Genomic DNA, 23,885 nt, shown 5'->3' with positions numbered 1-23,885 from the left:
CTAGGTTTCCATGTGTCATTTGTGTGGAACAATGCTGCACAACAAGCTAAATAGATTTAAAAAAACGGAAAAAAAAATTGTTGAACAACAGAAGATAAATGTCCTTTTTTTCTATTTCCAACTGGCCGGCTGTGTGGTGCGCAGCCTTAAGAGGCCAGCATTCAGACCCCAGAGTTTAACGGCCAAGTTCGAGTCTCTGATGGTCGGTCTGCTATAGCGGGGTAGGCCGAGCGAAAGCTCCGGGCTCCCCCTTTTTCTCGTTTCTCTTTTTTTCATTCACATTTATTTACATTTATTTACATTTATTTAGATATCAAGCTGCAAGTAAAAGCTCAGGGAAACACTTTTAAGGCGCCCTTTAAGGTACCCTATATATGTCCTTTCACATCTTATCACTTCATACAGTGCTATGGACCAGTCTACACCTGCTACTTTCTGCACAAGCTTTTATCACACAAGACCCGCTGTTTACAGGTAAGAAACACAGTGTCAGTAATGTTAAAGTGGCTGTGTGGAGTAGCACAACCACTGCTAATATAACACTTTTCACATGCATTTCTACATATTACAGTGTCTTTTACCGTCTTTATGGTGCTAGCTTAAAGTCATGCTGTAAATGTTAGCTTGTAGTCAAACATATTCCGACCATGTTAGGACAGAAATATTGGCTTCTATCATGACTAGTTAACAGAGATGTTAACTGCCCACGCCTTACTGTAATCCGATTACTTTTTTCAAGTAACGTGACACACTGTTTACAGCAACAATACTGCACAACAAGCTAAATAGATTTAAAAAAACGAAAAAAATTGTTGAACAACAGAAGATAAATGTCCTTTTTTTCTATTTTCTTCTGGCCGGCTGTGTGGTGCGCAGCGTTAAGAGGCCAGCATTCAGACCCCAGAGTTTAACGGCCAAGTTCGAGTCTCTGACGGTCCGTCTGCTATAGCGGGGTAGGCCGAGCGAAAGACGAAGCTCCGGGCTCCTCCTTTTTCCAGCTTTTTTTTTTTTCATTCACATTTACACTGAAGCTGTGTTCACATTCATCCTTTAATCATGACAAAACGTGAGGAATCACACTGAGGTGAGACCTTGACAACAGACAAATCAGAAGCCGACACCAATGATAAGAAAGAAATTCATTTACAGACACGTGAAAAAGCAGTTTAAGCTTCTAGATCTGGATGATTACAACACATCATTATTTATTTAAAGCAACCCAAAATGCACAAATGACTATAACCAAGTACATCCTGTGATTCAGCAGCTGATGGAACCAACTTTAGCAGCAAAAACTTGAGTTAATCATTTTTCATTAGTGTTTCACAGCCAGAGATGGGCAGTAACACGGGGTAAAGCGTTACTGTAATCCAATTACTTTTTTCAATTAACGAGTAATGTAAGGGGATTACTATTGCAAAAAAGGTAATTAGATTACTGTTACTTTCCCGTAAGCACGCTGCGTTACTGCGTTACTAAAAAATTTTTGGCCAGAGTGCCTCATGACAATAACAGCTGTGTGCAGATCAAGAATGGATAATCTATGGAGGAGTGCAGAGAGAGTATGACCGTGCAGCGTTTAAAGCGTGGAAGTACTGAGCTTACTTTGAGTTTGATTCCGTAAAAAGTGACAAAAACTTTTAGAAACTTCTTTTTACAGCAAAAAACCCTTAACTTCAGAGCAAGCACCGAGTACGCTACTACGGGATTGGAAATTCACAGAGAGACTCGCGGATTCTTCCACAAATTTCTTCTAGTCAGGATGTTGCATATAATTTAATTTTTGCTTGATGCATAAAGTAAAAAGATTCAAACTAATAAAACAAGTTTTAAAAACAGACTTTTCCATTTGATTACATTTTGTATGATGGATGATGCAGAAAAAGTAGAATTGGGCTGAAAGATCTATTGCTTTATTACCTATTCAGGTCATAAATCATGTTTTTAAAAAGTAACTAAGTAATTAATTACTTTTGAAAATAAGTAATCAGTAAAGTAAGGGGATTACTTTTTAGGGGAAGTAATCAATAATTAGTTACTGATTACTTTTATTCAAGTAACTTGACCAACACTGCTAGTTAAGTTACTACCATAGTTAATACAGTTACGGGTAACATGATAGTGCTAACCCATAACCCCGAACTCTGTAATACTGTAAATGATGAGTGATTTAAGTTAACACTAAACATTCAACAGTGTCTCCTGAACATTTATAATCAGGTGTGAGTCTGGCTGCATTGACTTTTGAAGATGCAAATTTAGCATGATGGCTGATGGTGCTGTGTAAGCTTCTACTTACCTTCTACACTGTGTTTAACACACATTTCAGAATAGCAAAGAGGAGCACTGTTGCTTCATCCTTAATACTTTAGAGGAGAACTGGACTGCAGATCAAAAGGTCCTTAATAGCTTTTTGTCCTCCCCGACCCTCAAAGCCAAACCAGCCATGAGAGCTGATGGGACAGGATTTGTAAAAGTGACATTATCAGAAAGAAAGGGGAGCAAGAATACTTGATATTTGCATTCTTTAGAGAAAAGTATTTGAAAAGGCTGTCTGCTGTTTTGGATTGATGTCGTTCTCCGGAGGCTCAAAGAAGTAGGGCAGTGTCACGGTCCTTTTGGCAGCAGAAAGCTGCTGAGTGCTGGAAAGAAGCACGGCCACACCAGCTGAAATGTCTCACTGACACAGAAGCTGTTGGCCATCCTCTGTGTTGCCACTGTCTTCACCCTGCTGTTATTAAGTGTCAATAACATACATTTCTATGGAGCTAAGCTTGATGAGCGATGCCTTGTTGGCTGACATTTATGTCTTTGAGCGTGTGAGAAGTTTAATAATTATAAAACCACATGAGTTTGACAAATGTCCTTTTAACCGTCAGCTCATAGTGAAGCACACTGAGCCACCCGGAGCTATAATATCAAAATAGAAGCTGCTACCTTTGTCAAGAGTGGCTGGATCTGAGTGCATACTACTTTCAGTTATTCAAATTTTGCTGAATTTGTTCAAAGTCCTGTCTATGTGCAGAGAGTGTCTTCCAGAGGAATGGTTCTGTGGGGATTGTGATGTTCTACATCACGAACATCAGCCACTCCACAGCAGAGAAAGTGTTATTGATGTTTTTAAAGCCATTCCTCCAACCACATGTATTATTAGAGTGGACGGTCAAAATTGCACAAGATATTTCCTCATGAGATTCACTCAATTTTGGTTTTCATATGTGTCTACAGCCAGTTAGAAAGAATCTATTTAAGTGGTTTTCTCTTTCTTGGTAGCTCGCATTCTGCCAACAGTAAAGCTTTGAAACTGCTCCTGTGGGTTGCGTAAACTTCACAGTATCAGCAGGAAAAATCGTGATTTTAATCGACATTAATAGTAAACAGCAACCTGCTATTTAGGTTTCTGTGATGGATTTGAACATAGTGTGATGGAGCATGTTTTCTGCCCTTGCTGTACAATCAGAACATGGTATTGCTTTAACAGAAGTCATCTGTGAAGGCAGTGGTGTATTATTCATGTTGTTTCTTCTTCTTTTTGGTCCAAGGACGTTATGATGTGCACCAGGCGATACACAGATGTCAAACATGGCAGCAGCAGTGCAGCCCTGATTTAAAGGACCTGGTTAGGAGTGGATATTGGCCAGCATCTGTCAACATGTCTACTCTTTACACTTTAGACCTCTTGAGCTCCTTCCTGGAACTAAAAGTATTTTCTCCATGATTCTCCAGGGAAGCTTTTGCAAAACTGTTGGAGCGTGGTACTACAGTGGCTTGCAAAAGTATTCGGCCCCCTTGAACTTTTCCACATTTTGTCACATTACAGCCACAAACATGAATCAATTTTATTGGACTTCCACGTGAAAGACCAACACAAAGTGGTGCACACGTGAGAAGTGGAAGGAAAATCATACATGATTCCAAACATTTTTTACAAATAAATAACTGCAAAGTGGGGTGTGCGTAATTATTCAGCCCCCTGACTCAATACTTTGTAGAACCACCTTTTGCTGCAGTTACAGCTGCCAGTCTTTTAGGGTCTGTCTCTACCAGCTTTGCACATCTAGAGACTGAAATCTTTGCCCATTCTTCTTTGCAAAACAGCTCCAGCTCAGTCAGATTAGATGGACAGCGTTTGTGAACAGCAGTTTCAGATCTTGCCACAGATCTGAGGGGGGCGAATACTTTTGCAAGCAACTGCAAGTGTGGGGGAAGGCTGAGTGAAGTATTTCTTTGATATTGTTTTTCAATAAGCAGATGCAAATATTTACTCCTCTGTTATGTTTCTGTACATACAGACTGGGCGTGCCAAAAGCGATGCACTGCAGCACAGCTTTCTGGATGAGGAAGAGCAGCTGTGCTGTGATGTCAGCTTCAGCTGCCCAGCATGCACACCTGAAATGTTGGCGGTTTCAGTTGATGGTAACAGAAAGCTATATCACTTTCAGCAAAAAGAAAGGTGCTCATTGTTGATGTTCTTTGTGTTTGTGTGACATAATAGTTTTTACTATAGTAACCAAACGACTGTCTTCTGCAAGATGACTACTGTTAAATTAGAGTAAATGGAAAATCTTGTCATTTACTTTATAATTTCTTGCTATTTTATTATATTTGTTACATGTCGTAGACACGGGGAAGAGGCACATGTGGGGATTCCCAGTGGACAGCAGCACGAGAGACTTCAAGGAAGGCCTCCAAACTGGATGAAGAGGAGATGGAGGTCGCTGTGTGTCGACATGGATTGTGTCTTTTGTGTCACTTTCACTTCAGGGACGGCAAACTGTGGCGTGTTTCAGGAACGGTTACATGCCCGACAACTACACTTCTGAACAGGTCCAACTTTTGATTTGCACTCAGAATGATTACATCAAAAAGTTTAGTTAAAAACACTAAATGAAACCTGCAGACTTGCTTAAAGTGATTCGTATTCATGAGAAACTGGAGCGTCATTATCATTGAGTTTATTTCTTTCCCTGCTAAGCAACACCAAGTCTAGCCCTGATTGGCTGATATAAGTGACCACAGACCTGTCGCTGTGTGAGTTTGAATGGGTGATTAGAGACCAACACATGTTTGTTGCTGCTCCATGTTTTCTGCAACATTGTGTGTAGTTACTGCAGCTGTGTGTGCATTCTGCTGGCAGGAAACAAGTGAAAGAAAACTGGCGAGCATCCTGGAAGGAAAACTTAATCGGACATAACAAGTTAAAACAGTTTGCAAGTTTCAAGCCAAACTGCTGAATCTACCGTCCAGGTTCTCCTTGATAGCGTGACTCTGTGTTGTTCTCCTTCATTCTTCTGTCTCTGTCTGTCAAATCTCAGCGTATTATAAACCAACTGTTGTCACCCTCTGCTGCTCAGTGTGCTGGCTGTTTCCTCGAGAATCTCAACCACAAGAAAGTTTATACGAATGAAGCTAAAAAACCTGTGACAGTTTGTGAAACGTCATTAGCAGCAGTGAAATAAGTTAGTTAGTGAAATGATAGAGGCTATTTTATGCTGGAAAAATTCTTCCAGCACAAAGTGGCCCAATAAACGGAATTTTTTAATACAGAAATACATCTAATGATAAAAAGCAGAGAATTCATTGTCTGTTTTCCATTGCAGAGCTGGGATGCTCGTCTCCTCATGGAGCGCTCTCGAGCTGTGAAGTGTCCAGATATCAGCGCTCACCTGGCTGGTACCAAGAAGGTTCAGCAAGTGCTCCCCAGACCTGGAGTCCTGGACAGATTCTTCCCAGACCAGCCTCAAGCTGTGCAGCAGATCCGAGCGACATTGGCTGACCTCTACACTCTAGACATGGTGAGACAAAGGGCACGGTTTGTTCATTGTTTGGAAAATTTGGCATTAGATAATCCTCACCTGGGTGTTGCTGTTCAGTGTAAGCAATATCATTTGCATTTTATTCCTCTGATTTATTTCTCTGTGGTTGCGCTCGTCTACAGGGTCCAGAGAGGGACAAAACAGTATCAGTGGCCTTGTCAGCAGCAGAACGGTTTGTCTTGAAGTCTCAGCGAGAAGGAGGAGGTACAGCGGGCGGGGGGATAGAAGCGTCTTTAAAAATGTTGAAAACTTCTGTTTGTTGCTCACCATTTGTTAAACTAGGGAAGTTTAAGCAGTGCATGTGTGGATCTGCACACATGCAGCATTTGCTTGCATTCCATGTATGAGCTAGCCTCAGTCAAAACAGTGACGACACATACATGACTGCCTGCTGTTTTGCGTTACTGTGTATCTACTGTGATTCATGCATTCTGTACTGTGACTGAGATAATAGTGTATATGAGACACACTTGACAACAACATTGATCAGGATGTGAAAAAGCTACCAGATACAAGTTGTCAGCAGGTTATGGCTGACTAACTTGACGAATGAGTGTGTGGGCCGTCTGCTGAGGACCAAGAGCTCAGGACAGTCAGACGGGGGCGTCGCAGCAGGAGTCACCGTGCTCAACAATCCTCTGCTGTCCTGAGATGTCACACTCCTGCCTGCACATACAAACCACACTGAAGTCAGAGTTCCACCTGCACCTCCACCTGTTCTTGCAACAGCATGAAAACTGACAGAGGTGAGACAGCAGAAAAGTTCTTCTCTATTTTATTTTATTTTTTACTAAGTTAAGGAATTAAGTTAAGAAGAGTGATTAAATAAATAGTTTCTTGCATTTTTGATTTAATGATTGTGTTTAGGATTATTTCAGAAACATGTTTAGAGGATCTTTGTAAGCCTGTATTTACTTTAAAAGAAGGGAAGCACTTCTTCATCCTACAGAAAAGGTGACACATTACAGATGAGTTCATAAAAAGTGTCTCTGTCACTCTTTCAAGGCTCTGTCACTTTTTCTTTTTGACTGGAACAGCATGGTAAAGTAGGCCTAGGCTGCCATCTTGTGGCAGTGTGTTGTTACTACAACATATGAAATTGTGTTTCTATTGGAAATATAATTCAGCGCCACTGAGCCGCTCTCTCAGTTACAAACTGAACCTGTTTTTTTAGACATATAAATCACTAAGTACAGTGAAGCTTTTGGTTTTGTAAAAGTGTTTCTTATTCTAAATGCATGTTGATTTTTATCAGGGTGAAGAGCAGTTAGCAGTGCATTCATGGACATCTTTAAACTATTAATTGAAGAATCTTTGGTGATGATGGCATGAACTAGAAACGCGAGCTCCAGGTGAGACTGCACAGAAGAACAAGTGTCCTTAAACTGCATCAACTGATGACTTTCTCACAATTTTATTCCACTGTGTGTTTTTATCATTGAACGTTTCTGTCTTCAGGTTTCTCTCAGACCAAGATTGAATGTGATGACAAGGGTGATGGATGGTGTGACATGTGCTGCTGGCCCACAGAACCAGGTGAGTAAGCTGTCCATGTGCTCTGCAACAATGAGGACATCCAACACTCTCAGTTAAGATTAGTTTTCGTGATTGTTGCCTCAAGGCCTGAGATCATGGTGGTGGGCTTGTGATGGACACACATGGCTGAAACCTCTCCTGTAGAGGCTAAGCCCAGGCTTGAAGCCACTGGGGTGTTCGTTGGCGGGGGTGACGCGATGTCACTGGTATGCATGAAGTTATTAAACTTGATACAGTCCAATAACTCCAGCCTTACTCATCTTGTCCTTCAGATTCTTTATTTCTAGGATTTAACAGCAGCGCAGCGGTCACAAACTGTTTGCTTCCTCCCGATCAACAACACAGCTGCCGCTAATTACGTGTGTCTACCTTAAATAGCTTCACAAACTCAAAATGTGACCTCTAGCACCAAACGCTTGCTGCAGTTCTTGGTGTCAGAGGTGACACACAAGGTATAGCACAGATGTCGTTATACTGCTCCAGCTGTGTATTGCTAGCTGTGGGGAGGCTTTTTATCTTGTTTACAGCATCTCTCCTGAGCAGGAAGCTCTGCCAGCCCAGCTGGGCTCTGAGCCAGACGTTATAGTATGAGTGGACCAAGATGATGGTGCTTCCCATCATACTCCACTCGCCAAATACAGTCTCTGATACACCACAGCACACCGCAACCTGGTGAGGTAACAAATCACTGACAGTGAGGCAGAGACAGTGCTGATGCATTACATGACAGTGTTGGTTTACAGTCAGAACTTAGCAAAGAGTTGCTGTACGTGTGTGTGACACATACCAGAACCTCCAGCAATCTGTAGGTCCCATTTACACAATATATGACTTCATCCATGTTCTCCACTGGAGCTTTACGAAACTCCTCCACCATGAAGAGAACAACAGGTCAACAGAGTGCCAAGCACCTGGCGGTAGAGTGTTTCAGAGTTATTATGGAATTAAAAAACAAGCAAATATAAATGTTTAATTATTATTGGCCTGAACTGTTTGGGTAGAGCAAGTTTAAACTATTTAATTTAATGTTTTTGCACACTGCGATGCGGTTGTGTGTTACCTGGAGAGAGGTGAGGATTGAGGAGGAGATGATGATGAGAAGCCAGAAGTCCGTGTGGAAGAACTGGCAGATCATAAAAGCCATGTACGCTGGAAAGATCAGCAGGAAGGGACAGAGAGAAACTGCACGGAAGTGCTTCCACAAACTCCTACGGGACGGGCAGCAAAACCAGCGTATGAGAAAGCAGTCAGGTTGATAACAGGCTTTGCAAACACACATTCAGTCAGATTACATTTATTGATGTCAAAAAGACAAACTGCCTGTTTAAGAATGAAGAAAGAAGGACAGTACACCGTAGTATTACTTAACTTATGTTAGCATGAGTTGTACTGATGACCATAGATAATGAATTCTGTGATAATTAACTAACTGCCCATAGTTATTAATAGTTGTTTACAGAGGTGGGACCAAGTCATTGTTTTGCAAGTCTCAAGTAAGTCTCAAGTCTTTATCCTCAAGTCTCAAGTCAAGTCTCAAGTAATGTCAGGCAAGTCAGAGTCGAGTCTCAAGTCACTGGTGTAAAAGTCAGAGTAAAGTCACAAGTCTGAAATTTTGAATTTCAAGTCCTTTCGAGTCTTTAAAAAGAAAAAAACGAAAAAATAATGTTGCAGTTATGCTAAATGTAAATATTAGACCATGTAATTTTTAAATCTGTGTTTTTCTCAACACATGACAAAATAGTGAACTTAGAAAATATACACAAATTGTGAAATTGCACCTCTTTAAAATGCAGCTCAATTAAACCTAGCTCCAAGGATAATTTTCACCGACAGTTCTGAGATAAGCTGCATGTTATTCTTGGATGCGGTTGTAGGACCGGTGTCGTGCCAAAGTAGGTATCCCCGACAGAATTTGTTTCCCCTGTGCTGGGAGCATGCAGGAAGTACTGATGTTTTCATTTTGTGAAAAATTAGTATCGTTACATTACCATTCAGTTTGAGGGTTACAACAGAAAATTATATATTTATTGCTCACGGGGTATCAGATGGGATTATTTTAATAAACCATAAACATTTTGGCTAATAACTATTTTTATTCTCCTGTAACTTTATTATATAAAGAGCTAAATCCTCCAAAGTTTCAGGAGAAATGCGTCATAATAAGAAGTGTTTGTGAACGAAAAATCAGCAATGTGGGATACTGTTTGTCCGTGATTTACACAGGGGGAACAAACTGTGGCAGGACCAGCCTGATATTATTTGTATCCCACTATAACTTCGTTGTATAAAGAGCTAAGATCTCAAAAATGTCAGGAGTAGTCAGTCATTATAAGAAGTGTTTGTAAACTAAAAATCAACAATGTGGGATACTGTTTGTCCGTGATTTGGACAGTCCAGCGTGTGCTCCCGACGCAGGGGAAACAAATCCCCGTAAGGCAGAATATAAAAATTTGTGTTTTCCATGATGCCCAAGTGAGTTTAAGGCAGCTAGAGCAGAAAGTAACAGTTTCAGTTCCCCTCTGATGTGCCAAGATAAGCAGTAGGTTGTAAAGAAGAATAGTACAGCAGGAGACTACAGAGGGACAGTTGTGGAGTGTACCTTTCCATGTGAACGTTAGGGGGTGCTGTCCTTGGGTGTGCTTGATAAGGAAACAACATATACTCTTTTTATGACTTGTTTTGCTGATGGTAGTGAGCACGAGGGTGGGCTCACCTGTAGCCCCCCGTGACTAAGTATGTAATCTAAAGGTTGCAAGATGCTTGCTTACAAAAAAAAAAAGAGCAAAAAGAAAAGACAAGAAGCAAAAATAATAAATCCAAAGTAGTAAAGTATAGCCCAGAGAAGCAGTAGCAGCCTCAACATAAATGTATCAGCCGCCCACTCAGACCCACAATTCCTGTAATGCATCATACAATCAGCATTCACAGCAAAACACAATAATAGCAGTGTTACGTCCCCACATGAAAGTTAAGCGAAGAGGGTGGGGGACAGTAACAGTTGGATCCGGGTTGGAAAGGAAAAGAACGCCAGGCAGAGGTAGTTAATAGGGGTGCAACGATATTCGTATTGATATTGAACCGTTCGATATAGTGCTTTTGGTTCGGTACGCATATGTATCGAACAATACAAAATTTTTAATTTATTTTATCAACTTTCCTTCTGACGATGCTGTCTGTGTTGAACGCTCAGTGGATCTGCGCTCGACAGTGCAGCCTAGGCGGAGTAGTCGAACGCAGATTCACTGAGCGCAGGGCAAGCTAGCCAGACAGAAGTTAAGCTCTCCTTGCAACATGGCAAATTGAACCTCCCCTACCCTCATTCAGATGTGGCGTTAGGAACTATTTTGGTTTTCATGTGACATATGACCCTGAAGGTAAGCGCGTCATGGACAAAAGTAAAACAGTATGTCGGATGTGCCACGCAATGCTCAATTACATGGGTGGGAACTAGTGCGTTAGCGCAGTTAGCTCGTTAACGTGTTGGCCGTCCAGCCCCACACACGGAGCGTAGCTCGTTGACGGAGATTTGCCGTGTTGTGGCGTTAACGTCATTTCAGATTAACGCTGACAGCACTAGTGGGAACACAACGAATATGACTGCACATTTACTCCGACATCATCCTAGTGCACAGACAAGTGGAAGCAGACAAAAACAACAAGCACGCATGCTACAAACTTTACCCTTAGACAGCCGTTAGCACATGATTCTCCTTATGGGGACCTGATATGTTTAATATGCTGCTGAGAATATAGCCCAGAAGAAGCGTATAGTATAGTATATAGTATTTTATTTTGGAAAGAGCCATTTTTCTGTAATAAACTCTTTTCCAAAGATGAGTGATTTCTCGATCAAATAGATTTATTTTTTTTTATTACTTTGTTGTTTCAGCAACATTAAATTTAAAAACTGTACTTTTGAGTTAAAATATATATTTATAATTTTAATAAATGACAAATTAAAAAGGCATGAACATTTGTTTTTGTATCGAAAAAATATCGAACCGTGACACCAAAGTATCGAACCGAACCGTGAATTTTGTGTATTGTTGCACCCCTAGTAGTTAACACAAAATATATCTTTATTATAATCAATTAACTCAATATTCATACAAACAGTAACAACAAAAAGAGACAGCAACGCTGCTTTAATGATAAATCAGACAGGCCAACCCAAAGAGATGGTGACCACTTCAACAAAGAAAACAACTATAAGGCTTCAACAGAAAAAGACAGCAACACTGCTCTTAGCAATAACCAGGCAGGCCAAACAAAATAATGGAGGCCGCCGTCACTTAAGCAAAACCACTGCTCAGTTAAGAGCTACTCACAAAGAGCCACGCATGGTGAGGCTGGTCACACACACAGCAGGCCTTTTCCCCACCTAGACCAGACTCACACACTGACCAGCACAGATGAAATCCACCAGAAGCCTCTCCCACATCCACACTGCTCTTCTCCAGCTTATATTACCTCTGAGGGTAATTGGTGGTAAACAAGGCCAGATGAGCAGCAGGTGTGTCCTAAAAGAGAAGGCAGGGGCAGAGAGAGGAGGAGGCAGAGAAAAGACACCACACCCACACAAGGGCAGTTTCAGGAGGCCCAGATAGGGCCGTAACAGCAGTAAGGCTAAGATTGTAACAAATCAAAGTTATGTACAGTTCAAACAGCATCATCAATTTGTTAACAAAGAGGCCAATAGGAGGCTTCTGCAGCTATAACCTATAAACTCACTTGTTTACTACCAAGTAAAATAATAAATACACAACACAAAATAAAAACATACCAGCAATTGATGGAAGGCTTCATGGAAATAATCCAGAGGTGATCTCTACAAAAAAATGAGTAAGACCAATCAACAAAAGTGTAGCCAGTTCAGGCTGAGGCATCAGCAACATGTACGCAAGTCCGATCTGTAACAGCTAGGGAAGTCAGGTGACCGAAATCCTGGATGCACATGGCAACAGGTGAGCAAGTTAGGAATACTCAGAGGGCAGCTACTATTTATAGCTTTGCTTTCTGTGTATGACACTGCACGTCACCAGCTGCTGTTTGCCTCATAATGCAAATTTTATACTGATAATGTAAATGAGCAAATGCAAAATCTTTCATGTAAATCTAAGAAATCTAAGAAATCAATTAAAAACATGTGGAAGCAGGTAAAAGACAACCAGTGAAGAAACAAACATTTGAATCTTAAATACTAGGAAATAATTTTACATAGCTGAGTTCAGTTTCATTGCCACACCAAAGTCTGATTACAGCCAGAACTGTTGAATCAAGAAATCACATAAATAGGATCTGTATAACAAATGGACGCAGGCTAAGAGATCTCAAATGGCAACACAGCATGCAACGATTCAAAAAACAGCTGAGAACCAAAATCACTGACATCGATCAGTCTGGAAAGGGTTACAAAGCCATAACTAAGGCTTTGGGACTCCAGTCACAGATATCTGTGTCATCCTGGATTCAAACCCTACGCCTTACTCACCTGTTGCTTATCCCAGCTGATTACCCCAGGCAGTATTTAAGGCCTAGGAGGCCAAAAAGTAATCCAGTTACTTCATTGATTACTTATTTTCAAAAGTAATTAATTACTTAGTTAGTTACTTTTTTAAAAACATGATTTACAACCTGAATAGGTAATAAAGCAATAGATCTTTCAGCCCAATTCTACTTTTTCTGCATAATCCATCATACAAAAAGTAATCAAATGGAAAAGTCTCTTTTTAAAACTTGTTTTACTAGTTTTAATCTTTTAACTTTATGCATCAAGAAAAAATTTTATTATATGCAACATTCCCTGACTGGAAGAAATTTGTTTAACATTTAAACCTATTTTCTGCACATTCCAGCACATAAAATAAAAATATTTTTTGTGTTCACACTTAGTCTTTCAAATGAATGCAAGTGAAACACAGCAGAAAATAAATAAAATCAAAGACTCAGCAGTCCTGTTGCTCTAATTTCACCTGCACTCTAAGAAATGAAACATGGGCTTTTTAAAAATTAATTCTTAGTTTTATGTTCAATATACTTAAAATTGTTAATCTTATGGGTGTAATATATTTAAATTTGATTTAATTAATCCTATACTGTTTTAATGTTAAATAATATTGATATTTCCAATTTATTTAACACATTTAACTAAATCCAAAAAGCCCTTTCCACATCCTTTCTGAGCATGCGCAGAGAATGAAAAAGAAATCTTTGCGCATACGCATTGACCTTCTTCATCTACGCTACAGTGTGCTTTGGCTACGTGTCTTGAAAGAGGGATTAATCATGATTCATCCGTTGGAGTTAAGGTAATTTCTTCCTATTTTTAATAGAATATAATTTAACTAGTACTTTGTGATAATATATGGCGTATATTTTTCCGGTAAATATGTGGGCAGTATGTGTTCTGTAGGTTGTAGCATTTTGCTAGCATTGGAAACATTCATTTGCATATTCGACGTTACTGCACATCTGAATATTGTCCCATCTGCTTTTAAAATTTCATTCGAACTCCGAATAGCACACTTATTTTATTTGTTTTATTGCACTATCAAGTTAGGAGAACGTTAGCCCGAACAAGAATGGACTACTTGCACAATCACTTCCGCGTTCTATGTAGTCCTGCCCCAGTGCTTCCGGTGTGGTTAAACCATGGCGACGTTCTACACTCGCTGCCTACAAGAGCTCCCAAAATTGAACATCACTGATGATCATCGGATTTGCAGAGTGACGACTACCCCCGCCAGCAAATTAGATAAAGGATTTAAGTTATATGCTGCATCACATATACACAACTACGAAGGTAAGAAAACGTAAATTAACCGACAAAGAAACGCTAGCTAAAGTCAAATGCAAACACTACGTTACTCCGCTATGTCCTTCATTTGATGTCAATTCTCGATATTACATGTTTTCTTAAACGGTATTTTATGTCGTCCGAAACTATAGTTGAGGTTTTCTTAACTAATGTCACTTTTGTTGTTAGACACTGTTATAATAGCGATAGGTAGTTGGCTAACTAAGGAGGTAGTTAACTACCTAATGCTACTCTTGCTAAGTGTAAAGTATATATGTTTAAGACGTGCTGACATGAGTAATACAGAAATAATGCTAATGGTACTTGTATCTTTATTCAGTGTCCAAACAGGTTGTCAGGGGAGGTCAGTGTGAGAGCCCTGTGCTACAGGTCAATGAGGAAGAGTGAGGCACCACACAGACTAAGTGTAGGCAGGAAGCTGTGTAAAGTTGTTAATCCCCGTTCAGTGGGGTTCAGTTCATTTAAGCATTAGTTAAGTTCATTCCTAAAGGCCTATCAACTTGAATGTTTTCCTTGTCTCCCTGCTTTATCACTCCTAATTTGACTAGTCAGATAGTTAAATCATGTGTTTGGGTGATCAGAAACATTTGACAACAAGTTAATACTGCAAATATACACAATCAAAGTTATTACAGTTATCAAGGATGGTTAAGTTGTTTTAATAGGGAGAGAAAGAAACACTAAGCATTCAGGAGGGTAAGCCTGTAGGGGTCAGTAACCATAACACTGAACTATGTTCCTGTTCGGCTCTTCCATGAAGATGTTACATTTTTAAATTTTTGTTCTTTCTTCTTAGATTAAGCTTCTGGATTCATTGCTGATCATACTGACACATAGTCAGTGCTCCTGTGTGGCAGGCGCTGTTATGTGCAATCACACAGTGGCACTGCTCTTCCAAACAGCACACTACTCACAACTCAGAGTGCCGGTTGTCCCCCCTGTGCATAGCTACACCGAATCTGAACAGCAATGGCACAAGCCACGGACAGTGGTAATTTAAATGAGGTTAAAGTTTTTGAATTAGTCCATGCTTACATATGAACAGCAATACCATCCATAGTAAATGTGTCTTCTGTTAGGGTGTGAAGCCATGACCCATCAACTCCATGATCTTCACTAAGCCGGTACCAAATAGGATGGCCCAGACTGGAGTACGGTAATTCGATTTGTAAAATTTGGTTTCATGTGTTACAAATGTATGTTGCTATTTGTTCATACATACATCGTGTCAGAATAGGTATTAATTTACATACAACATTACACTTTCTGAAGACGGCTAACTCAGTCATGTACATATATATCCCAGTCTCTAACTTATGCACCACTGTTTTACACCTTTTAGTTTTTAGTTTAGTTGTTGTTCAACTGCTCATCAGTGGGATGCAGTGGTGTGACTTTGTTGTGTGGGCACAAGAGGACTACCTAGTGCAAAGAATATACATGGATACAGATGTGCACAATGCAATCAGAGGAAAGGCAGACTATTTCTTTTTTTACATACCAAGATACCTGTGTTTGAAAAAATGAACAGTGAAAACATAGCAAAAAGAAAAACAGATCCTTCAGGCTGGCTGGAACAAAATAACTGATGTTTTATTTGCAATGTATTTCATGAATTATTTTGTTGTTACATGTTACTTTTATGTGAAATCAATAAACTGTTATTTAAGCAATGGCATCAATTTCATTTTTTAAAAACACACAAAACATTGAATTTGTGTAGAACTTATTTACATGGTATTTAAAACTCCATGCCTAGCATACTGATATGCATTTAGACAATAACACAACTGAATGAAGAAAATGACAAATGCTATTTTTGATGTTACAAAAGCACAATGTCACTTATGATTTTAAAACGATTTAGTGGTTTACTTTATAATTTTGATAAACAATTTTGTTGAATCTGAATAGTAATATAGTAGTATAATTAAACAGTATTATTAACATTCAACATTTGCAATGAATTAGAATGATCAATAACTGAAACTCAACTATCAGCACTCAAGTACCAGTTCTGTAATCAAGTATTGTCAGCTGAGAAGGAAGAAATGCAACTGTAGTGGCCTCAGCTGCAGGTCATTTACAGTTACTGGCACTGGTGTCTTGGGAAAAATCCATCTTGTCTCACTTAACCCATTTTTTAACTAATGCTGTGTTCTGGTAATTTGACAGCATACATGCTACTGCAAACAGTTGGTTGATATTGTAAACATGTGACATGGTAATGATGCTATCAAAAAGTTTGTTCTGTTTGATCCTCCTAATGACTCGCTCCACATGTACCCTGAGTCTGGCTATGGCCTGCGTCTCCTTAACCTGGTATGCTGGCATCTGCTTCTGCTTAGATAGAAAAGGTGGGCAGTACACTTTGCATTTACAACAATCGGTGATTAGGAAGCCCTTATCTACCATCACTGCCATGTCTTCAGTCAACTTGTCAGCCTGATTGTTTGAATAGTTCCTTGTCACTAACCGAATCAGCATAAAGATTAGAGATGAATGTCACTGGACCATGTGGAGCTATGCCAACCAGGGCTTTCATCGTACAGTGGGATTTGTACGAAGAGTACATTTCACTTTGGAGAAGTGGTGAGGATGGTGTCTGACACCTCAGCTCTTTACAGTCAAGGATCATCTGGGTGTCTGAGAAATCTTTGAATTCCTCAGGGAGGTAAGCTGGCACTTCTTCACGTATAAGCCAAATGCATTGAGACCCCAGTGCAGTGGCAAGAAAATTTGTCCATGTTGCAATAATGCGGCTCACTGTGGACTGGTGTATGTTAAATTGGTGTGCCAGGTCCCTCACCTTCAAACCAACTGACAGGAAAACCAGGAAAAGAAAAAAACTCGTCAATTGGCTGTAGCAGCTGCCTCTGGAAGGTGAAAACAAAAGGGAAAATGTTACTCCTTAAGCTATGAACTAGTAAAATTATGCTTTTCTTGGCTAAATGTTTTGTAATGGTTATGCATACCATACTGTACCATGGGGTAAACAATGAGGTGCTGTAGTACACAGTATGTAAAGGATACTGAGTCTAGCATACATACACCTGTGTATGTATGCTATTGTACATTATGTAATGTTATTGTACATAAATACAATAACATTACACCTCTAGTTCTAACTACCAACAAACCCATAACCTACCGTTGATGTGCGTGCAGGTGTCAACACTTCTTTGTTCTGATTGGCAGCTGACTTGGCTCTTGAAACCCGGATCATTTTATAGATGCAAGGCTCAATCAAAAACCAAAATGCCATCAAATGATCATAGCTTGGAAATCTATTCACAAGAGAGACATACATCGTGTCAATCATTAATTAACATCCAACATTGGCATAAAAATAATGTAAACTGTGGCAAATATGCTAATGGTATGCTGTATAAAATAGTCTGATGAAGAGTCTATTTGGTGTTGTATTTTACCTGCAGCATTAGGATATTGTTTAAATACTAAAGCATCTACATGAAACATACAATCAGCAGAGAAAAAGTAAATATCTATTTTGTTTTCATTAAGACTGGAAACACTTGAAATTTAACTGATGGTGACCTTGGTATATTTTAAACAGTTAGCTTGAATAGAACTTAGGTGTACCTGGTGTAGAATCGGATGTCACTGTCGGAGCCAGCAAAACGCTGTAACCCAAATTCTCGCTGGACACGTAACTCCTGTATTTCCTTCCTCAGAGTCTCCAGGTCTTTGGACAGGTCTTCTGCAGCTGATGCAGATATGTCCAATGCAGACGGCTCAGGGACTGAGCAGTAGTCACGATCTCTTGTAAGACGGTGCTCTTCTTGATCGTCAGGAGGAACTAGTTCAGGGCGTCGCTCCGTTCTCTCCCAAACACTACGCCGCGGTGGTTCAACTTTATAGCCATTCCACTCAAAAAGTGTTGGTACAGAACCTTTAATAAGCCGCCTTCGACCATCGAGGGTTGTTGGCTCTATGAGTTGATCACTGGCAAAGTGTCTGCAGCAGACTCTGATGTGAGAGATAATCGTGACATGATCCCGGCTTATGTTTACCAGCCATTGTCTTCTCAAATCGGAATGGGTCGGAAAGCCATGAAAACTTAGTATGCTGTTAAATTTGGCTGAAGCCGAACAAAATGGGACACAGCAATGCTCGGAGTATTTCTTCTCCTGCTTTTGAAAATGTTCTGTTTTAAATACTTTCCTTTTTATACTCATTCTGAAGCGACATTAGCATAGCTACCGACAGATAAACAAACATACCGGAAACGCCCAAGCGGTAGTATTTGGAAACGGAAATACGTCACATGCCCTAGTGCAAATTGTCCATTGGGATACATGTGCAGTGATTGTTGAGGACTCGTCTGTTTCACTGAAGAGAATCGCTAGCTGCATAGTTTGCATATCTTCACGCATCGAGTCTCAAAGAGACCTCTGAAGGTGACTCCCACTTGCCCCCAAAAATAAAATCAAGTGTACTGGGTGGTTAGTGCTCCGTTTGTTTGCTACGGTGTCAAAAATATTGCACTTTTATTTAATAGGTCATTGAGAGTTGAAGAGGCCCCCCTCCCCCCAAGCAAAACGACAACGGCCAAAAATAGGCCAAAACATGCCACAAAATGCTCTGCTTGGTTAGTGCTTGTTTGTGCCGTTAAAATTAACATTTGTGCTGCTACGGCTTTCCAGTTATTAATGTTTTACTTTTTCGCGGTGACGTCAAGGGCATCAAGCACGCTCCCCGAGCATTTTGTGGCATGTTGTGACCTATTTTGGGCCATTTTCGTGTTGCTGGGGGGGGGGGGGGTGAACTCTGAATGACCTATTAAATAAAAGTGTAATGTCTTTGACACCTAGCGATACAAACGATGATTTTACCAGCACAAACCGACACAAACGGAGCACTAACCACCCAGTATACTTGATTTTATATTTGGGGGCAAGTGGGGGTCACGTTCACAGACTGGGCTGCTCCGGTATATAATGGTAAACGTGCTCACAGGAACAGATTTATGAAATGAGTAATAGAAATTTTGGAGAATTTGAAATTTAACTTGTATTATTAATACATTTTAAAATAAACAGGAGTGTTCTTAAGTTTAGACCATCTCTGTGCTACCCCTTTGCATGTGTCTCACTGTACACGATTAATTTTTTCTGTTTTTCTTTTTCTCTCAGGTTGCTGGTTGTGGAATTTGGAGCTGCGGAGATTTGAGCTGTGCTCCAAAAGTGCATGTTGAAGGTCCCTAATGCTTGCATATTATTTACTTTTTCCTTAATACGCAATTTTACATTTTGAATTCTCTTATTTGGTCTTTTAGGTTATCACCACAGTTCCACTGCTGTCCACATTCATGAGCAGTCTTGACCAGTACTCTGACCAGTTGATGAAGATTCTACGAAAAAAAGGAGGGGAAACAGCGCGGCAGATCACAGCAGCGTTGTCTGCAATTTCACAGGTATTCTGTCTTGTTATAATGTTCTGTAACTAATAGATTAGTTGCAGGTTGATCTCAGGTCTGGTTGTTAACCTGTATTTTTAACTTTCTTGGGTCATTTTATGCTTGTTCTCTCCTGCGTTATACTTCTCATCTCGCTTTTGGCTTATATTCTGGACTTGGTCCTGACACAAAGCAGAACTAAGTAACTCATGCCCCTAGAGGCCATAAGTGCCGCTGCTGGCATTGTAGCTTTTTTCTTTTCTTTTTTTGTTACTCATTAATTGTCCAAAGGAATAATTAGCTACACTGAGAAAAGACAAAGGCAGACAACATTTCACATTTCGCCACAACTCAGTAACACAATAGATTTTTTTTTTCACTCAAACTTGGTTTAAATACTGCAAATGTGGTGGTAGCCCGCATATCTCATATTAACGTGACAGTGTGTAGTTTTTGTCATTAATTTTTGGAAATATCTATCAAAATGTTTTTGATTCCTTTGAACAGCACTCCTATGCAACAACACTTTTCTTCCTTCTTTCGGGTGGTACACCACGCTAAAGCTGCATTTTACGCGACCCAATGTATCGCAATCAGTGTAATTGGACTCATAACTTATAATTTTTATGGGAATGAATTGGTAAGCTTCTCATTCTCTAACACAAAATACTACTTGCTTGCAAAAAGCATGTTTGAAATTACTTAGAAACAATTATGAATTGGTTAATCAACAATAAAAATTGACTTAAGTTCTGTGGGAGTCTCTAAAAACTTAAAAAAAAGTAATTGCGCTGCATGTGTTGTTTTGTTTAGAGTTCCCGAATCGAAGTGAAGCGTGAATGCATCCTTAAAGCTGTGATTATATACCTGAATGAGAACCCTGAAAATCTCATCAAAGAGTACATGGTAAGTTTATTTTTAAAGGGATATTCCACCCCTCAGTAAAATTTTGACTGTCATAATTCCCAGAGTTTTGTAAGTTGAAAAATGTATTTTCTAAACAAGCCCAGGCATTCTCCTGTTCAGGCAGCAATCAGTTTTCTTTAAATTAGCTTACAACAATAAAGTGCATGGGAAATACTAGGATTTTGTTTCCATTCACTTACATTTTTTTATGCGAAACTAAAGAAAATGACCCTGGTCAGCAGAATATTGATAATATTATTAATGTATACTCCTTCTGCCCTCTGTCCATGTTTCATGTATCTTCTTCTTGGTCTTTATTTGGTGATAGTCCTAAATCCACATTTTTCTTTGGTCTGTTCTCCTCAGTCTCATTCAGGGATATGTGTAATTAGGATAGTGTGGACCATTTTAACTAAAATGGAGTGAATAGATAGATGATGCGATGACCAAAATACAACGGATTTAAAATATTTCTGTCCTTTTCAGGATTTCAACGTGATGGAAGCTGAAGAGCTCAAGAGGATGGATTTGGCGTGTTTATAAAATAATCCATGAAGGAGCACAGCCTGATGACTCCCTTGAAGATGTTGGCATCATTATCGAGAGATGCACCGTCTTGCAGGATCTTCACGATGTGGCGAGCGGGTGTGCACTTTTGTTTGGGCTAATTTACTGCCTCAATCTGAGTTACCCAAAGCCACGTCGCTACACATTTGAGTTCTTCCTTCTGGAAGAACTCAAATGACAAAAACTGTCTAACAAAATACAAGTGCTGAAGAACAAACTCTGCCAAAAGGAGACGCAATGACTCTTCTAGATCGAAATGTCTCCCAAAATAAGTGCGCTGTTTTACTGTTTAAAAGTTTATAAATATATATATGTTGATCCTTGTTTGTAAATATTTTGTCATAGCTTTTAATATTTAAGAGATTTACTGAACGCCATTTTTCTATTGATTGTGGAAAAGAAAACATAATTCAGAAACTTGAGTTTTTGGAACTGGGGACAAAATTACGCAGATGGATATATTTTCTTGTTTCACAACATTTTCTTCAGTTTGAGTTGCTGTGGTAATTCTGCAGACTGTAGCCATTGCAGACCTACAACTGTAGATCCTGAAATCATTCTGTCAGGTTTGACATCCTACTCCTCACTACACTGTCACTTAGTTGAAACTGGAAAGTTGTTTCAGATGTTTACATTTTATTTTACACACTTCATTTAATGTTGCATTATGCAGTGTTGTTTCCCTGTTTAAGCTTTGCCTCGTTGAAGGCTTTTGTTCAAGTTGTTAAAGCAACACAATTTTTTTTTTTGTATTTACACTTCATATTAGTTCTTGTGTACCAGGTTTCCATTGTAGGTCAAGGATCTTGAGTGTTATAAACGTTAAAGTGTATGTGCAAACAAATGTGAAAAGGTTCTAAGGTTGTCACCTGTACTCAAGTTAAGTGCTGGAGTTTTGGTCTTAGCATTTAATTAAGAATATTTTGAGATTTGCTATATAAATTTTTTTTATTGTAAAATTTATTATGTAATAGAAAACTTATAATTCTGAATCAGATTTTTGTAACTGGGGACTAAATCGTTTTTACCTTTTTTTGTCACTTAAGTATTTTCTGTAATTGCATTATACAGTGATTTTTAAGTAGCTGTGGTAAATCTGCAGATCTGACTATAATCACAAGTTGTATTGAATTTGACATCTTACGGCATACTACAATGTCACTTTGTTGAAACTCGGAAAGTTGTTTCCAATGTTTAAATTTTGGTCATGCACTTTAAGCATTTAATATTGCCTTATGCAGTGTGGTTCCCTGTAGAAGCTTTGCCTTGTCAAGGCTCACCGTAAATAAAGTTGTTGATGCAGCACCCTTTTTTTGCATTTGCACTTTATGTAAGCTTTGGTGTAGGAGTTTTCTATTGAAGTGCAAGGATCTTGAATGTTATAAATGGTAACGTGTGAGCAAGTGTAAAAAGGTTTTTGAGTTGTCACCTGTACTCTGTAGTTAAGTGTTAGACCTTTGCTGAAGACCTCTGAAAGGTCCAAACACCTAATTACAATGTATAGATGACAACTCGGGAACCTTTCTAGACTTGTTTTGTTGATACCTAAACATTTAGCATATAGATGAAACTATTAATTAAATCATAATTAATCAAATTAATTAGGTCCAAAACGCAATCTAAATGGTGCCATTAAATTCAAATTAATATTGTCAATTGAACCTAAAGCAATACAGTTAATAAAATGAACGAAGTGTTTAAATTCTAATTAATGGTGTTAAATAGTAACAACGAAAGGAAAGCTGTTGCTTTTATAGAACAATTTCACTTCTGATATACATCACCATTGAAATTGCAGATAACAACCATATTGATTTGTTTAATTGACCAGGTTTTGTGGAAAAGATTGCCTTAACTTTGTCAATTAAATCCAACGTTTTATTTCTTAGAGTGTGTATAGCAGGCGGATGTTTGCCATGGTGCAGGTGTGCCGCAGCGGTCAGTGGAAGAATCCGCAGTTTGTCTGTGAATTTCCCATTCCTTGATAGCGTACTCGGTACTTGTTAAGTGTTTTTTTTGCTGTAAAATTAACGCAGTAGTAACGCAGTAATGCAGTGTACTACGCAAGTTTGAATATAAATAGAATTTCTTTATCAATAAAGTTTTCATTTTTCTACAGCAAGAGTCTGATGGTGACAGATATGAGGAAACTGCCCCTGACATCTCTCTTGGTCATGTTGAAGTGGATTATGCCCCTCCACTTAATAGGTCAAGGGACTCTGCATTAATATTTCGCCACAGAAAACACACCAACTCAAAAGGCAAAGGAAGAAGTGAATCAACACAGGGAAATTGAACCTGTTCCACTTTCTGAGGATCCTTTGATCTGGTGGGAGGACCATGAAGGGGAATATCCTCTTTTGGCTCTCCAACCTGTTAAGGTTCAAATATTGAGGAAGGAGAGTACAAACAACCATGGTCCAACAAGAGCTTGGTCAAATTGATTTTAATGAATACACGCGTGGGAAGACCAGTGCCTGTCCGCAGACAGAAATTGATCTTCGACTTAATCCAAGCATAAACAGATATTTTATACCATCAGGGTTTGAATTAATGACGCCCCTTCATACGTCACAGACAGAATATATGCATACGTCAAATCAAAACCACAATGACTTTTAACACAATTTAAAAGAACATTATCTCTGTCTCGTCTGGAACACGAGCCCTACATCCTGCAAGACACTGTTCCTCTTTTGCAAGAAACTGTTCCCCTTTTGCAGAGACAAATATGACAAACCTCTCACCTATAAATGAGTCTAACTAGTGTGTGTGTGTGTGTGTGTGTGTGTGTGTGTGTGTGTGTGTGTGTGTGTGTGTGTGT

The 23,885-nt window shown here is 39.3% G+C and overlaps 3 long non-coding RNA genes across 6 annotated transcripts; 2 read left to right on the top strand and 1 right to left on the bottom strand.

The window, feature by feature from the left end:
* Positions 1–74: 74 nt before the first annotated feature.
* On the top strand, positions 75–22,455 carry LOC143419045 (uncharacterized). 2 transcript variants are annotated; one of them, XR_013099015.1, is made up of 11 exons: positions 75–474; positions 4,293–4,453; positions 4,622–4,827; positions 5,601–5,795; positions 5,939–6,562; positions 7,072–7,168; positions 7,275–7,352; positions 19,326–19,389; positions 19,469–19,606; positions 20,402–20,494; positions 20,981–22,455. It is a non-coding gene; the product is annotated as an uncharacterized LOC143419045 (long non-coding RNA). The 2 variants fall into 2 exon arrangements; XR_013099014.1 differs by lacking the exons at positions 75–474; positions 4,293–4,453; positions 4,622–4,827; positions 5,601–5,795 and having other exon boundaries at positions 6,423–6,562.
* On the bottom strand, positions 5,647–11,898 carry LOC112436500 (uncharacterized). Of its 3 annotated transcripts, none has more exons than XR_003025110.2 (4): positions 11,681–11,893; positions 8,413–8,560; positions 8,140–8,263; positions 5,647–5,786 (listed from the first exon to the last, which is right to left on the bottom strand). It is a non-coding gene; the product is annotated as an uncharacterized LOC112436500 (long non-coding RNA). The 3 variants fall into 3 exon arrangements; XR_013099016.1 differs by lacking the exon at positions 5,647–5,786 and adding an exon at positions 6,353–6,482 and having other exon boundaries at positions 11,681–11,898; XR_003025109.2 differs by lacking the exon at positions 5,647–5,786 and adding an exon at positions 6,932–8,021 and having other exon boundaries at positions 11,681–11,894.
* LOC143419864 (uncharacterized) lies at positions 13,356–15,854 on the top strand. The gene is made up of 4 exons (XR_013099921.1): positions 13,356–14,154; positions 14,489–14,575; positions 14,966–15,160; positions 15,249–15,854. It is a non-coding gene; the product is annotated as an uncharacterized LOC143419864 (long non-coding RNA).
* Positions 22,456–23,885: the final 1,430 nt, after the last annotated feature.

This window comes from Maylandia zebra, linkage group LG1, assembly GCF_041146795.1.
Source record: "Maylandia zebra isolate NMK-2024a linkage group LG1, Mzebra_GT3a, whole genome shotgun sequence".
NCBI classification, from domain to species: Eukaryota; Metazoa; Chordata; class Actinopteri; order Cichliformes; family Cichlidae; genus Maylandia; species Maylandia zebra.
Note: the sequence above shows the minus strand (reverse complement) of the source record. Positions and strands in the feature narration are given on the sequence as shown.